This window comes from Haemorhous mexicanus, chromosome 3 (genome assembly GCF_027477595.1).
Source record: "Haemorhous mexicanus isolate bHaeMex1 chromosome 3, bHaeMex1.pri, whole genome shotgun sequence".
NCBI classification, from domain to species: Eukaryota; Metazoa; Chordata; class Aves; order Passeriformes; family Fringillidae; genus Haemorhous; species Haemorhous mexicanus.
In genome coordinates, this window is record NC_082343.1 from 78,052,418 (window position 1) to 78,064,286 (window position 11,869).

General features: G+C 37.3%; 1 long non-coding RNA gene across 2 annotated transcripts in view; it reads left to right on the forward strand.

Moving 5' to 3' along the window:
* LOC132325285 (uncharacterized) overlaps window positions 1-11,485 on the forward strand; it is a 30,081-nt gene extending 18,596 nt beyond the window's left edge. The window contains exons 4-5 of one of the 2 annotated variants that reach the window (XR_009485869.1): window positions 9,554-9,620; window positions 9,905-11,485. This is a non-coding gene — a long non-coding RNA (uncharacterized LOC132325285). Of the gene's footprint in view, window positions 1-2,935; window positions 7,954-9,553; window positions 9,621-9,904 lie in introns of those variants that run through there. The other variant, XR_009485870.1, reaches the window with a different exon arrangement.
* The last annotated feature ends 384 nt before the right edge of the window (window positions 11,486-11,869 follow it).

Here is an 11,869-nt window from a genome sequence, read left to right on the forward strand (position 1 = left end):
AGCCTATTAAAGACCAGCCTTCATATTATCTCCTATACTAATACTGTCTTCAAAGTCTGTTCTTTTATTTCTATGTCTCTAAGGCATCACCACATATCTACATTTGCCTCACTTTTATACTCTAGACAAGAAGAAAACAATCTGAAGAACTTTTCAATATCATCTAGCTGAATGCTGCTCTGTCATGTTTTCTCGTTCTGCAATAATTTTGTTGTAATAATTAGTGATATGACCAGTGCACATGAAGTGCAGCGTGTGTATATTATGCTTTCCTTTGAATATATTCAGTACTGAATATAAGGATGTTAAGAACTTTGTATATGCATATATTTAAATGCTAATGAAAATAGGTTAAATGGGGAGACTCAAGAAAATAGTGTCATACAAAACAGCAGTCATTTCATATACAAGCTCCTGTACTTTACTCAAAATATGGCTGTGAAGTTCTAAAGATTTTAATGCAGAATGTGAAAGAGGATTTTGAGTAATGCCTGATGCAGAAGGCAGAACAGTGGTCTGAATTTTGACTTGATTAATGGATGCTCTGCTCATAAAGCAGAAGCAACATATGTATAAACTGGGTCAGTTTGTGGAAAGTAGTCTCAAGAAGCAAACCAAATATGACTTGTCTCTGCCATACTGTTAGGATTATTCCCACAACCAGTGCTGCCATAACCATTCTTATTTATATCAGAGCCTTTTGGAGAGGTTCCTTGTTTCACTTATACTGATTTGCTTATACGTAGACAGGAAGGTGTGGTAGGTCTCAGTCGGGTCCTGGTCCGGATGCACTAATCCTTATGATCATATTTAAATGCTGGTTTCTCTTGTTCTTCATGAACTAAATTGAAATACAGAATCTGAGCTCCCTCAAGTTATGAAAATTAAATTCTGGTTCTTACTGCAGAGAGCCTAAGGCATAAGCATCTCCCTGAGAAAGAAGGGGTTTATTACAAAAATCTCCTAAACAGGCATGTTCAGGCTAGCATTATTCAGTCATCCACATTTGTTTATGGAAGATTATCCCTGCAGCCAGAAGCAACAGAAAAGTTTTATTTATGTTCTCTCAAATATAAGCTATGTTGTGTGTACTAGATTTACAATCATAAAGCTGTTGCTTTGATGCTTTGCTTTAGCATATAACAAACATAAATACATAAATGCTGTGATGCTGAGTATAAGTCAAATTACACAATTAAATAATTGTGTAGAATAATTATATAAAATTAGTTTATTTCCTCAAAAGTCACTGAAAACAAATTCAGTACATTCTAACCATTACTCCTGGTTCTAAGGCTTTTCAGTTTTTACAGATCTTGACAGAAAACTGGAGCAGACTTGTGTGTCAACATGCATGTAGTGCAACAGATACTCAAGAAAACAGTGTCATACAAAACAAGAACATGCAAGATTTTCATTGTCGAAATAATGCTAACAAGATAAGAATATTTGTGAATTTTTGTTGCTGTATGTTGGAAAATGAGGGGAAGAAAAGGACATTCCTTTACACAGGACCTTGTAACTTTGTCTTCCACAATTTTTGCACTTAGACTAAGTGACTATATGCTTAGTCATATATGCAAGTCAGTGGTTAGCACAAGAAATCCTTACTCGTGGTTCCATGCAAAGCACATGGATCCACCATTACTTTGTTGGTTAAGGCAAGTAAAAATGGAAGCATCTTACATGTTCAAAAAAATTACTACATTTCTTTCAACAAAAGCCCAATGCAAGGGGAACCTCAGAAAAAAGCATGGCAGCCCAGTCATGACAAAAATTTCCTCATGGGAGAATTTCAGGGTTCTTTTGCTATCCATTACCAGCCCCCCTGCCAGTGGAGTTCTGAATTTTCTTTTTTGCAGCTCTAGTCTTAGGCAATAACTGTAGTTTGATCTAGGACAAGGCTAATTTCCAACCAAAAAGAATAAAATAATCAATATTCCTAAAAGAAAATTTGCATGTGTGTCTTTACTCACCTGTAAAAGATATCTCCAAAGTGTCATTTATTTATTTCTGTTTCTCAAAATAGTAACCAAAGCCCTAACACCAAATCCTACATGTCATGTGAGTGTCAGAAAAGACCAGATGGACTTTATCTATACTGAAAACTGGCCAAAAGAATATTTTTTTTGATCTCACAATTCCTTCTGACAGTCCTTTTCCAGACTTAGCTCTGTGAAGTTCTGAGCTAATTTTCTCCTCAACACACCTAACATTAACAGAGTGCCCTAATCCTGGCCTGAGCATAGGAGAGGAATCCCTCTCCATTCAGACAAACCATTAGATGGATATGATGCAATTCTCCAGTTGTAGTATCAGTTCTTACTTAACAAAGCATTGCAGCCTCACTATAACTTCATTTCAGATTTCTCTTTGTCTCTAAACCTCCTCTGGCACTGACATAAATGCTTGACTGATGCATAAACCAAAAACAATGTTCCATGCAAAGATTCTCTGTTCTTCCTAGGTGAATATTAGAGTCGGCCCATGGGTTTCCTTGTCAGCTGCTGTCCAGATGGGATCAAACATAGCTGTGGACTTTCAGTCAAAAATAACCTTAACCCAAACCCTGAAAAGAACCTCAGAAAATAAAAGGCCAGTGAAGATGAAAAATTCCTAAGGAAACAATTATTTTTGCACCAGTCACTTCCTTTTACAACTCTAATGATTGAGAGAAAAAGCCTAGAGCTACAGCTTGAGTGGTGCAGAAGAAGGGCTGTCTGAAAAAAAAAAACCAAACCAATCCTGTAGGCTTTATCTACCCCTGGAGTAAATCCTTTTCTGGGTAAAATTAAGAAGGAAAGTGCCTATACTTATTTTATATTCGGGATTATATTTAGGAATAAAATTGCAATAAACTGTAAGATAACTATGTTTAGGACACTGAAAAATCATCTAGGAAAAGGAACAGCTGAAACTTGAATTTTCTTCCCAGGAACCTGGAGCCTCTGATGGAAGTAGGAACTGGGGCTGGAGCAGTCACCTTATCACTTGGGATTCTTAGGAGCCAAGAAAAAATAACCACAGAAATCCAGTTGAAGGAGAGCTTCAAACAGGCTGCCACAAGAAAGATATAAGCTGAAGAGAGAAACCTCCACCTCTCTGGGTGGCCCTTTTGCAATGCCACCCCACTTCCAGCTGTAGTTCTTTCCTGACCCTAACTCTTTTCCTTAGTTGAGTCTCCTTCTTGGCTGAACCCTAGCTCAACACTCAGTGCCTCAGCAGGGATGAGAACATTTGGAGGGAATAATTCTTTTGACAGCCTTGTTTTTCAGCCCCTTTGCAGCCTTTGTCTAATCTCACTGCTGCAGATTTTGTCCCATTCCCAACCAATACCCTAACCCTTAATACTGGTCCTGGCTTAGCTGAGCCTTTGTTTGAGACCCAGTGTCCTGGCCCAGATGAACATGTTCTTGGGGACAATTATTTTCACAGCTTTGCCCTCACTTTTTCAGCCTGTTTGTAGCCACAGTCCAATGTGAGGTCAAGATTTTCTCTTTAGCGTAATTCTAAGAGAATCGTGATGCAAATCCTAGGCACATCCATGGTCCCAGACAAGACCAAGATGAGAAATTTTTCAGGGAATTTACTAATTCTTCTGCCACCCCATCCCTGCTCTCCACCACCTTTGTTCTAGCTTTGCCTTTGTAGCCCTATTGCAACCATTCTCTCTTTCTTAGACCTAACCCCTACCCATTGCTGGTGATGCTATCAGCTTTCTCACAGGTTAAAAGCTTTCCACATTCAGACCTTTGTACCACTGTTCCCACAGACTCGACTATTTCCATATGAGAATTGCTGCATCTGCCCATCCTTCTTGGTTTGCTGGAGATTTTCCAGAGCTCTCAAGACTGTGCCTCCAGGGTTTCCCTTCCTCTCTTTCTTTGTTCTTATGTACAGAGACACTATCTCACCTCATGGGTGCTAATATTTGGGGACCATTCTGTCCATCCAGTCTCAGCTTTTTCAAATGTAGGATCCTTTTCTTGTCAATGAAACTTCAAGTTTTCTTTTTTGTCTTAACTCTGAGCATAACCCTAAGAACAGAAGAAGTTTATAGGCAAAGAAATTCAACCCTTGTCCAGAAAAAATTTTCTCAGTATGGAGGTCTTTTTGTAGATCATGCTTTTTTTTCTCAGCCCCTTGAATGTGGAACTTGGTATGTTGTATTTTTTTAAAATGTGTACTAACTTGTTAATCTACCCTACCAGTTAGCTGGTGTGTGTACTCTTTCCCAGAATGCAGTGTCTCCTGCTATGGATTTTACATGTATTCATAATTTCTTTCTCCAGCCTTGTCACAGACCATCATATTATATTATTTTTTGGAGTTTTTTAAGTTCTTTGAAGCTGTTACTTCCATTTTAAATGTTACTTCTGTTGCACTATGACAATATTGTATGCTGTTAATAAAACTGACTGATAAAGGAACATTTGAGAGCGAAACATAGATTTCTGTTTAGGTTTAGTGTGTTTGCTCTTCAGGCAAAATGGTCTTTGAATTCCACAATGGGCTGCATTCTATAAGAAAAGCAGTAATTCACATGGGAGTTTTGGGAGCCCTTGACAGCTCCAGCCAGGTCCTTAAATCATTCAGTTCTGAGGCCATCATGTTGCAGCACTTGGTTATATGGACCACCTTTGAGTTGAGTCAAGTGATACTTCTTTTTGAATAATTTTAACACTACTTGCTGCATTGATATATGGATAGAGAAGTATGCAAAACAAGTTTTCTTACAATAAAAAGACAGTTCTTGCTAGATTTATCATCTGTTTATGAGTAGTTTTCTACTGCTGCAAATAGCACTTTTCATTTAACTCTTGGTGAGTTACATGCACATCCGTAGGAAAGTCCAGTCTTGAGGGCCTGTCACTACAGAACCACATTAAGTATCCATGAATTTGAACCTATGATATTTTAAATTTGACTTGTGGAGGAGCTTTTGATAGAGTAAATAACCACACAAATATTTTTTTCTCTTCTGAATTGCATAGAAATAATGGCATATAACTCTGTCTTCCCTGGTTAGGCTCTTATGGGTAGTATTTGAATTTTCTTTTGCTACATAATGAACTAGAATATAATATTTTCTTTAAATTGCTTGAATACTTTCAAGCTTGTAAGAGAATTATGGACTGTGACTGTTGGCAGTGATAGATGGCATAATCAAGAATTTTTCCTTTTAACTATTAGTTAAAGTCATTGGCAGGAATAAAATTCTGTAAAGACTACTGAAAGGAGGGTATTGTTTTGTTTAAGTTTTATCTTCTTTTGTTCAAAACTCTTAAGAGAATATTGGTAATTAAAATATAAAAAAAAAATTCACCTTTTCCTGCCACTCTTCCTTATCTCTTCAGATTCCTTCAAAATACAATCTTCCTGTCTGAAAGTGCAGTATTCTGCTTCCATAGTCATAAGGAAGCCAGCATTTCAACAATTGTGAGGTGTCTTGTTAATCAGGTGTCATTTCACCCATGCCTATGCTTACATAACTTGTTCAGATGCCTGCGTATTTTCATGCATGTGATTCCCCCCAGGTGGTATAAGCTTCCTGGCAGAGGTGATTATTTTGAGCAAGAAGGGTTTTTTTCCGAATTATGTAGATTCTTGCAAGCCCTATACACTGTTCAATTTCTCAGCTATGATGAGACAGTCTTCATATTTCTTTATGGAAAGATGCAGGAAAATATGGGAAAATATTTTAGTGATTATCTGAAGAAAGCTAGCTTACGGAATACAAGACAAGCCTGGAGTTTTGTTACTGGAAATTGGGAATGCTGTTTTTCCCTTCATATTACATCTTGAAATCATCTTTGCTAACAATTCTCTACTGAAAATAAAACCTAACAGCAGAAGGCACATATGTCTGTGCCCTTTATTGTCTCAAAAATTATTTATAAGATGGATAGAGCTGTTGAGAAAGAGACAGTCTGAAGCTTTCATCAAGAGAATATTTGCTTTGATACTTTCAGTATTAGTTGTGACTTCATCAGAAAATAGAAATAACTCACAGAAAACTTGCTGTGTATTGAGTCATTGTTCAGGGCAGCGAATTACAGCTGTATATTATTTTCTGTTGTAAAATATTTCAACATTGTAATGAAAGTTCCATATCATCATGGTATCCTCATTCACTTGATATCAAGGATTTACACTGTGAATTTCATGCAGTGCCTGGAGATGGAAACTTAGACTGCTTTTGATTAGCAATTGTTTCACTCAGAAAAGATTGCTTCTTTATTTAAACTTATTGGAGAATATTAATGAAATGCTTTTTTACACTCTTTGCTATTATAATTTTAAGTAAACTGGCAAAAGAGGATTTAACCTTCACTACATTTGATTTTGATCCTCAACTTTTCCCAAAGATCAGTACAACTTCATACGTTTGAACTATCTATATTCTGTCCCTTCTGGTAATATAAAGTTATTAGTTATAAAAATTGATGTAGATCCCTGATTTCTATGAGAATATGGAAAACTATAATTGCACTAATTATGCTCATATAGCAGTGTGTACTGTGCTATTCATTCCTCATGGTCTGAAATATTAATTAGATCATATTTGTAGAAGATTATATGTATGATGACTCCAATTTCTTAAAAATCTTTAGAAAATAGGTCATAGAATCACAGACTATCACAGCTGAAAAGCACCCATTAGAATAATCAAAGTCCACCTCCTCATTGCGCACAGAGCCATCCCCAAAAGTCACACCATGCCTGAGAGCATTGTCCAAACACTTTTTGAACTCTGTCAGGCTGGTGCTGTGACCATTTTCCTGGGGAGCCTGTTCCCAACCACCCTCTGGGGAAAGAACTTTTTTCTGATGTCCGACCTAAACCTCCCCTGATACAACTCCAGGCCATACCCTTGGGTCCTGTCACTGGTTACCACAGAGAGGAGATCAGTGTCTGCCCCTTCTTTTCCCCTTATGTGGAAGTTGTAGAGTGCAATGACATCTCCCTTCAGTCTTCACTTCTCCTGGCAGAACAGACCAAGTGACCTCAGCTGCTCCTCATATGGCTTCCCCTCAAGGCCCTTCACAAGCTCTGCAGCCCCAGTACAATTGGTTTTGTAGCCATATCACATTGCCAAACCCTGTCTCATTCACTTTCGGATTTTGCCCTTCTATATCATTGATCTTAGCTACACTTCTCCACCAGACTGAGTATTTCTGTTTTTAATTGGATTTCCTCAGGTTTATTAGGTTGACCTTTTTTTTTTTTTTTTTTTTTGGAAGAAGAAACTTGTTTTGATCCATTTCATTTTGTCCCAGATTTCTAATCTTTCCAGATCTCTTTGTATCATATCATGTAACTCATTGCTTTTTACATCTCCCTTCGACAGGACTGTTTCCAAATGACTGTCTTGTTCTCTCTAGCTATTCATCATCCCTGAAGAGCTGAGCAGAACCAGCACTAACTGATGTCCAAAACCAATCAGCAGGCCACTACCTTGCACTCCAGCTTAGCACTTAATTAGTTAACCCACATAAAACCCAGTTTGAATGATTCCTCAAAGCAATCTTTTTTCCCATATTCTATCTTCATTTTTAGTCTATGACCACAAGTGATGATGAAATTGCTGGTACTAAATTTTTGTGTGTTTTGTGTCTGGAATATCCATAATATGTTTCTAGTTATTAATGGATTATTAAAATATAAATGGGGAGGAAATATTCTGATTTGCATAATAGCATGCATGACTGCTTGTTGAATTTTGCATATCTGTAAATGTTAATAATTTTTATTTATTTATTATTAAAAGAATAATTTTTTTCCTGACTTTTAAGTGAGACAAAGCTTGAATTCCAAATGATTCTTATGCTCTTGAGCTGAAACACGTACAATATAAAGAACTTATTAGAGAGAAGAAAAATGTGTAAGATTTGTTTGATTGAATAATTAATTTTTTAATCTGTTTTATATTAATTGCTTATGTAATTTTAAATGGCTACATAGAAAGAGGTGAATAAAATCAAATTAAATTTGAAGTAATAAAAGGTGTCTGTCCTGTAAAGTCAAATTTTATTTAATGTGTTAGTATATCAACTGTTTAATGATTGTATTCTGCACCTTTGGAGTTATTAATTTTATCCTAAAACCATATAGGGTGGTTTTCATCTATAGGTGCTTCTAATCTGAAACATGTCAGTTGGACCTAGCATTCTCCAGTTTAATTCCTGCACTGGAATGAAAAGCCACAAAATGTCCCATTGTGATATATAATAATGTAAAAATATCAGATGCTATTAATTAGTTTTGTTTTGTTGCTTCTCATCTTCAAAGGCATGGTTTAGATTCTGACCTGCTGCAAGGCTGTGTGATGCCTTGTTGTCATGCAGACAGTGATTGTAGTGATGGGTTGCAATTACACTGAACTAGACTGCCCATATTCACTTTTTGTTATTATCTGCCTGTGGAGTGTTTTCATTAACTGTGCACTGGAAACATCCTGAATGACAGAGGCATCTTCTGCTGTTTGATTTGTATGTGTGTATCTGTAGAATGCTGGAATAGCAGGTAGTCAAATGTGAAATTCACCTCAGAGAAACAATGTACTGTCAGAAACATCAGTTTCTACAAAACCTTCTAATTGCAAAGAAACCATCAAAACATCCATAGCAACCACTGTCAGGGTGACTGACCAAGTGAAAAAGTCTGCTGTGAGCTCTGTTACTATGGATAGATATGAAATGCATGCAGGAGTTTCTTGTTAAGTTTAATTTCTTTTAAATTCCAGACCTTTGCTATGTGCTTATAGCCAAAATGAAGAGACAGATCTTTGCTGGCTGCATCTGTATGCTTCATCAGCTGCACAAAGACAACAACAAAAAAAAAACACTGAAAAAGGAGAGAGAAATTCTCAATTAGGATATGTTATGGAAATGTGGAGGGGAATATGAAAATAATCAAGGGTGTGTAATGGGCAGAAACAGCATGAAACCTCAGATGAAGTGAAAAATGGATAGCTGTATGGCATTGCTGGGGGATTGGGATATGTCTCCCTCAAGTAGAGTACAAGTGTACCCTTCTTACCTATGTGGTACCACACCTTAGAACACTTCTTCAGTTCATACGTTGCGTGGATGAGCGAACTGGTCTGCTTTTGATGGCAGGTGGCTTATGAGCACTGGAGAATCTGTCCTTTGAGAACTGAATTTACTAACAATTCCTCCTACCACCTGCTGCCTGCTACAAATAACCTTACACGTGTCTCTCAACTCCGTAGGATGTGGAGAGTCTCACAATTTTTGTAAGGTACAGAAGGTACAGAGGCTTTTTTTTTTTTTTTTCCTGTTATGAGGTGACTGGAAAATAGTGGATGTATTACTGATTTATATTTTTTCATGTCTGAGTTCAATGTGTGAAACACTAATGCATTAGCAATATTTATGGATGCTATAAAGAAGATTAATTCACTTGTAATGACCACTGATGAGCTGTTTTCTCTTAATGCTTCATTTTTTCATAAGAAGATTTAAGTACCTAGCACTTTGTATTCCATGGAGAAAATACAAGGATTTTATTCCCTTCTTACATTTTCCAGTATTGGCATGGAAGAAAGCTGATGGCATCCTGTGCTGTAGGAGGCTGAAGATTGCCAGCAGGTCAAGGTGAGGTGATCCTTCCCTTTGCTGAGCACTGATGAGGCTACATCTATAGTACTGTGTCCAGTTCTGGCCTTGCCCCTAGAAGAGAGACATGGAGAGTCTAGTGATGGGCTACAGAGATGGCTGGGTGTGACAAGAAATAATGAATTTCCACTAAGTGTGACAAGTCTTGCAGATCCTATTAATTTAGCTAATGTTATCACAACTATTCATGTTATCACAACTATTCATTTATCCTGTGTCCTCTCATTAATTTAAACTCTTTTCGTTACTTTCTTCTGTTTCAGCAAGGAATGAAAAGTAAAAAAATACTGACAACAGGTCACTGGCTTTCTATCAAGAACAGGATTGGTCATCCACTGTGTACAGCTGACAGAAGTAGCACTCCTCTGTGAAGATTTGCCCGTTGTTTCTTTCCCTTGGCAAATCCTGCCCAGAACATTACACTAGTCAGCAACCAGAGTAGCTTTATCATCATTCATGTGCTGAAAGCTTCAAGAAGCTAAAAGGATGCCCAAGTATAGAGGTAGCTCACAATAAGGACACACATAAGGCCAAAACAAAGGACCAGCTGGCTGGAGTACTGTTTCTGCTATCCATAGCGTATGACAATTCAGAAAAGAGCAAATGATCTATGGCTCTTTGCTAATTTCCCTTAGAAGCTTGAAAAGGTATATAATTTGGTGAAGGTTCCTGGCATATGTAAAGCTAGCTCTGAAGGGTGCTACCTATTGTGTTTAAATAAAAATTCTTTCAGGTCAGACAGAAAGAAGATACTCCTAGGGACTTCAGTTTTGCAAGTGTAGAGATGTGGGTTCTGACAACCTGAATTCCACTTCAGGCTCGTTGTTCAGTGGCTAATAGCCACTCATCCCTGAGGGTCTACCAGTGAGAAACAGAAAATGCTGGGCAGGAGAATCTCAATGGAATTTACACCACCCAATCTGTACTAATGAAAAAGTTCTAATGCTTGCCATCAGCTGCAGGAATCCTAAAAAGACATAAACCCCACAGTCAACAAAGCAGTAAATCAGTCATGGGCAAAGTGCATGATAGAATCATATTAACTCAGAATAAATACATGCCACACTTGCTAGAGGACCATTTCTCTTAGGGAGAGAATATCAGACAAAAAGTTTATTTCTGAGGGAAAAAAAGAAAGATAGTAACATCCTCAGCAATCTGTGTTTGTGATTTGTGGGTTGCTGGAGGCAAAACACAATATTTTCAAGGAAAGGCACATTATTGTGACAATTTTATGATAAAAAATGGAGTAAAGAGAAACAGAACAAATAATAAATCTTGATTTTATTCCAAAACCTAAATCTCAGGCTCTATTTCTGTCACCAGTGCTAATAATTTGGTGGTCCTTGTTGAAGAAAGGTCACTGTTGTGGTTTCACTTAGAGAACAAAAAATACCATTGAACAAACCTAAGGAGAACAGAGATAGAAAGAAAGGAGGGATTTTTTTGCCTTTCCCTCATTGTCTTGATCTTCAGTCAGGGAAGCGTGTAAAGCTCAGAGGTGGAAAAGAAACCTAGTATTTTTTAATTTCTGGACATGAAAGTGTTCCAGGGCTTCCAGCCACTAGTTTGAAAACAGAAGGAATAGAAGGACCCTCAGTGGCATATCCCACCTGAGGAGCTGATGTGCTGGATTACTGTTTTCAAAGTTCAGTGAACAGCTTAGAGACTGTATTGCTGTCTCACAGCCAAATGAGCAGCATCAACCTGAGAAAGGGTACTGGTGTGATGAAGCTGCCATTTATGCATGAGGTTGCTTGTAGCATTCAATGAAACATCACTAACCAAATGGGACTTCCATGGTCCTCCTAACTGTGAGTACCATTTAATGAACTCAAATTAAATCCTACCTGTGAAAAAAAACAGTGCTGTTTCTGGTCAATTCTTATTTTACCTTCTTTCACTTCCCACAGGTACTACTGTGGTTTTATACTATTAATCGTTTGTGATTACCATTTATTTTCCTCAGGTATCTGAGATACACTTTGTTTTGTCTGCTTGAGAGAAGGACTGAGAAACTATTGAAGTTGTTTCCCACTTATTTGTAGTGCCATGCAGTACTTTTCACTTGTTAGTTAATGCTATGAATAGTAAAGGTTCAAAGTGTTGATGGTTTCAAACAGTCATATGAGTTTCAAACACTCATACAATAGTTAATTACATATAAAACCTCACTGGTGTATGTGTAATTATAAATCATTGTGGCCTTATATTCCTACTATTTTTGA